Raw genomic sequence first — 6000 nt, 5'->3', positions numbered from 1 at the left:
AGACGTTTCTTTTCCATCTTTTCCTCAGGAGATCAAAAGACAAAAAGAAGAAAATGATTTAAAAGTAAAGTAAAACAAAAGTCAAATAATTTCACTGTCAATAAAGACCTATAGTAGCCATTCATACTGTAGAATGTTTAGAGCAGGGGTCTTCAACAGGGGGTCCGGGACCCCTAGGGGGTCCTCAGAGTTATTACAGGGGGGCCGCCAAATCTTTGTGACATGATATATATATATATAGTTTTTACATTGACCGCTTGAACCCTCTATATAGCATCCCTTTTCTGAGGAGAATTTTACAAGCTCCCAACGCCTCGCACTGCGAGCCGTTGGGAGCTTGTAGATCTGCTATTTTTGGCAACAAGGTTTGGTGTAGAGGGGGAAAAGAGCAGTAAAAAATCTGAAACACAATTTTAGACAATGTAGAGGGGGTCCCTGCTTCATCTTTCTCTCAGCTAGGGGGTCCTTGGCCTGAAAACGTTGAAGACCCCTGGTTTAGAGAGTGGTTAAGTCAACATTCTAATTACTATGCCTAATTCAAATGCCTTCAGATGGCCTAATAGTCTTAATTATTATCACTTGACTTTACGTTCTAGGCTATGGGTGCACATGAGAGAACTCGGAAAGCTCTCCTAGCTCTCCAGAAGGTCCAAGTGGAGCACCAGGTACTGTTTATGTACTCTAGTTGTCCTTCATCACCTTCATCTGCTTCTCTGCCTTTGCCACTCTCATTAGACCCTACAGAAAAACGCAGGCAAAAAAACCTTGATTATGCTATGAAACATGAGGAAGTTTTAATTGATTCTATACGGTGAGATTGCGAAATATGCGGGAAGTTGCAAAATAAGCAGAAATATGCAAAGTTACAAAATATGCGAAAAATGCAAAAAGTTGGGAAATATGCAGAATTATGCAAAAATATCATGCGACGCGCCCTTTTTGAAAATAATTTACCCTGCATAAGTATACGCAGTTTTTCTGGAAGGTCCATCTCATGCAGCTTTCTTTTTCTGCTGTCATTTCATTTATTCCTTTGCTTGCTTTTACCATTTCATTCTGCCATGTTGGACCTGTTACTGGTACGTACAGTATTCAGTATTCAAGTGTTCTTTCCTTTTCCCTTTTTCAATCATGAAAGATTTATCTCACATTAACCCATTCAATCCAGTTACGCATCCTGTGTCATTTTAGATTGGTAGCTATAACCATTATTTCATACTTTGGGATATTCAAAAATAGCAGATCTACAAGCTCACAAGCTTGTAGATCTGCTATTTCTTTTGAAAAATCGTGAACATTTGTGCAAACCTTTTAATATATATGTTTTTTAAAGCGAACATTTGTAACTCAAATACTTTGCTTCTGGGGGGATTCTACAAATGTCAGTTTTTTAAACTTATATTGCTATAATATCAGTGGTTCTCGGGGGTCCCCAGCGAAATTAGTTAACATAGCGTCACAGTCATATTAACCACTCAGCTTCGGGCTATTCAAAAATAGCAGATCTACAAGCTCATAGCGCGGCACTCATGAGCTTGTAGATCTGCTATTTTTGAGAAATCTTGAACATGTTTGCAGATCTTTGAATATTTATATTTTTTTAAAGATTTTTTTTTTAACTCAAATCTTTGCTTCTGGGGGTCCCTGGCACAGAACATTTTCAGATGGGGGTCCGCGGCCAAATGTATATCAATTTAGGGGGTCCTTGGCATGAAAAAGGTTGAAAATCACTGCACTATAATATGCCTGGTTCCTGTGCTGTTTGCCTGCAACAGGCCACCAACCAGTGTTGCCAGATTTCGCAAGGAAAAAGCAACCAAGTCTATGAAGACAAGCGACCGGGTCACACTTTAAACCTATACACATCGGCTAATTGAAAATAGCTCACAATGAGCTTGTAGATCTGCAAAAAAAAAAAAATACAAAATGTGGAATATATATTTTTTAACACAAATCTGATACGGGTCCCTGGAACAAAATATTTTCACAACCAATATTTTCAAGCGACTTTTCAGAAAAAGAAGTCGCTCATAAGCTGTGTGCGTGTGTGTGTGTGTGTGTGTGTGTGTGTGTGTGTGTGCGTGAGCGTGCGCGTTCGTTCGTTCGTTTGTTCTCCAGGAGCTGGAGAAGCAGTTCCAGCAACACGCTGAAGAACCTGACCAAGAAGAACGAGCAGATCAGGAAGAGAGACTGCAGAGGTGAGTGAAGACATTAGGGTCAGGGTTGGCCTCCCAAAAGTATGTCCATAGCCTTGATGTCATCAAGCCTCGATGCTTGATGTCATCGCTAAACCTCTCGTGTGGAGTCTTGAGAACATTGTTTTGTTTTTTTCAATTAATTTAAGTGTCAAATCACAACAAGTTGTCTCAAGACACTTTACATGTAGAGAAGAGACCCCACAGTCCCACCCTGAGCAAGACATTTTGCTACAGTGGCAACGATAAACTCCCTCTTAACTGGAAGAAACGTCAGGCAGACCCTAGGCTCTAGGGTGGGGGCCTTCTGCCTCGACCGTGTCGGGGGGGGAAAGAAGAGAGAGAGAGGGAGAGAGAGAGAGAGATACAAGTAGTAGCAATAACAGTAATAGCAAATATAATATAGTACAACAATAATGTTATATAGTATATATGGTATAATATAAGAATGTTAAGATAATATCCAGTATAGCCTAGGGGTGTGCCGATGTACACTCATTTCATGAAACGATACGATACGATATTGGGCTGACAACATCGAAACGATATTAATAAGAATTTTTTTTTAACGATTTATTTTCTCTCCAAAACGATACATATCGTCACGGAAACGTATCATGATATATCGCGGGACGATATATCGGCACACCCCTAGGCGGTATAGTATAATATAGTTGCAATCCACGGTCGTGCTCCATTGAGAGGCCCGGTCCGCAGTCACACTCTTGATCTGCAGCTGGGGGTCCGTAGTGACAGTCCATGGAACTGTGAAGTGGGAGACACAAAAAAACCCCGGGGAGCGGGTCCCCGGATGTGGAATTAGTTTTTTGTATGTGCCTGTATATACCCTCATATTTGGTCCTCACAGCGTGTCGCAGGTTCGAATCCCGACCCTGACGGCCTTTGCTGCGTGTCACTCCCCATCTCTCTCTCCCCGTTTCCTGTCAGTCTACATGTAATGTATTAATAAAGGCAGAAAAAGGCAAAAGAATATATAAACCAAAAAAAATTGCAGATATACAAGCTCATAGCGTGTCACTTCCCGCCTAGGGTTAGTCAACATCACTGGAGCTGAGCTGTTCCATGTGAAATAACGACATAAATTGCTGTCACTGGCAATAATGGCCTCATGTTATAATGTCTTTATAGGTTCAGGGCGGGTAGGTTCAGGGCTTATTATTGTATGTTATGATCGGTCTTGGGTTTTGCCTTGAACTCATTTGGGTCTGTTCTGCTTCAAAGTTTTAGGCCCCTTGTACAACTCTAACCTGTATGAATGTAAAATTAACATGTCTCAACCCTTCCCTGTCCCAGTGCCACCCCAGAGCTGGTGACAGTCCCAGGAGGTGTACAGCAGGCACAGGCCACCAACGAGGCCCAAGCCAGCTCCTCTGTGACCCTTGACCCCTCCCAGCCCGTCACTAACATTCAAATCCGATTGGCTGACGGCGGCAAGCTGGTGCAGAAGTTCAACCACACCCACAGGTGAGCTGATGTGAAAATATCACAATTTGAGTTTTGCTCATAGCATTGTAAGCCCCATTTTCATCCACAGTAAATGTTTCCTGTTTTGACCACATGGCCTCTCCCTTGTTTCGCCATCAGGGTGTCAGACATACGCGAGTTTGTGGTAGGTGCACGGCCTTCCATGGCCGCCAGAGAGTTTGTCCTCATGACCACCTTTCCCAACAAGGAGCTGACGGATGAGAGCCTTACGCTGCAAGACGCCAACCTCCTCAACGCTGTCATCGTCCAGCGGCTAAAGTAGAGGAAAGGAATCCTGCTCTCACTCCCTCTCCCTCCACCCTGGTGGTGTGGCTGAATAACTGCGGCCCTGAGAGCATCCCCTACCTTCCCTCCTGAGAGAGGAAAACCCATGAACTTAACATATGGACTTCTAATTTCTTTTTTTTCTATAGCAATGCATAACATTCTAGACCCCTCACGCTCCTCCCTACTCTTCAGCAATCTGTGTCGGGTAACAACGCGGGGGGAGTGATGTAATGGAAAGCAGCAGAGGCTGTAGACGTGCTTCAAAAATGTTGGATTCGATGTTATGCCGTAACAGTTGGGTGAAATGAGCAAATGCGGTAACATTCCAGCTTTGTGGGATGGTTACTCAAGGTTTATTTAACAGAACAACAGAAATCAAACTGCTGCACCTCCCACCCCCAACGTGTACCAGTAGCCTTATGCTTAATTTATACTCTGTAGTACGACGGTGTTGCTTGCCAAAAATGGCAGATCTATTGGCTCACAACGTGATGCAAGCTTATAGACCGGATATTTTCAGCGTGCAACACTGTCGTACAATGAAGTGTAAATCAGGCTTTATGCTCCTTTAGTCACCTCTGGAAACACAACTCACTGTGTCCAAATGAAGATTGAAATATTTTTTTAAGCGGACTTCCCCCCCCTTCCTTTCTTTTTCTTTTACAGATGTGTAAGACAGTGGGATTTTGATATTGTGAAACATAAAAAGAGAAAAAAACTACACGGCTTTAGGATTAAACCAATGGTTAAACAAAAAGATGAACACTTGTACTGTAAAACACTGGGTTGTAGTAGTGGCAGTTAAATTCCTATAACACACTGACCTCTTCTATGCATCCTGGGACAGGACGGGAAAGATGGAATTGTATGTTTGGACCTCCGGAAAAATAAATCAATTTTATGTTTGGTGTAAAGAATGTGTTGTCCTGTGGGTTTCTTGTATCAGTATTTCTTTACATGTATTTCTGGCATAGTGTCTATAATGTTTGAAATTGCACATACAAGTTCCAGTTAAGTTAATTTGATTTATTTGTTCTCCACAAGCTCTAAAAAGTCTGGCAGCCAAAGGGCCTATTTTGGCTGAAGTTGGAAATGGGGTCTATGTTTTGGGGTTGTTTTTTGGCCCAACATATTGCCTATACCGTATGCTATATTACAATTGGCATGTTTCGCACATGCGTGGCTGTTTGTCTGGGTGGGTAGCTCGACAGTTACACCAACATTGGTGACCTATCGAGGCCGGACGTACACACACGCGCACAACAGAGGGGGAGGGGGCGGGACAGTTTGTTGCCATGTTATGCCAGAACACCTCCAATTTCCACCACAATTTGCCCTACAAATCTATCATGCCAAACCACTAACCAGCTAATAATGTTGCACTTACTTTCCTCCCTTGCAGTCACTCGCGGTGATGTCTGTATATACTCCATAGCGACCGAGTCAGCTTGAAGATCTGTTTTTCCTCATGCATGCCCTCTGCACATGATGAGATGGTTAGTTCTCTGCTAGGCTGCCGTATAATTCCAAAGTATGCTGCGATATCGACTCATAGGAACACACATAAAGTCTGCCCAATATTCGGGCAGACTCGCATGAAATCACTCGCATCGCAATCACTCGCACCCTCAAACAGTTATAAGACGTGAGGGGGCCGTGTTTTTTCGATAAATATTTTCATTTATTTTATAAAATGTTTTAATGTATATATTTTTTTTCATTTTCCAAAAAAAATATTAAAAATAAATGAAAAAAGTTATCGAAAAAACACGGCCCCCTCGCGTATTAGGAGGGCAGGGTGAGTCACCAGAACCAAGGACGGGTGTTTTTGATAAATCTAACATGTTAAAAATGAAGTTTGAAGTTATAATGGGTTTGTATAGGAAGGGGGCGTGTCTGATAAAATGAATATCAAATATCTAAATAATGAATCAAGCAACTTATAAACTGTCTGGGGGGCTCACTAAAGCCTGAGTAGACGATAAAATGACTAAAAGTAACATGTGACATAAAAGTGACATAAAAGTGAAAT

The 6000-nt window shown here is 42.2% G+C and overlaps 1 long non-coding RNA gene across 1 annotated transcript; it reads left to right on the top strand.

Moving 5' to 3' along the window:
* The first annotated feature begins 3371 nt into the window (after nucleotides 1-3371).
* Nucleotides 3372-4885, top strand: LOC308076847. The gene is made up of 2 exons (XR_013932338.1): nucleotides 3372-3680; nucleotides 3801-4885. It is a non-coding gene; the product is annotated as an uncharacterized lncRNA (long non-coding RNA).
* Nucleotides 4886-6000: the final 1115 nt, after the last annotated feature.

Source organism: Gymnoscopelus braueri, assembly GCF_963280865.1.
Source record: "Gymnoscopelus braueri genome assembly, chromosome: 21".
Taxonomy (NCBI): Eukaryota; Metazoa; Chordata; class Actinopteri; order Myctophiformes; family Myctophidae; genus Gymnoscopelus; species Gymnoscopelus braueri.
This window is presented reverse-complemented; position numbering and strand designations above follow the sequence as displayed.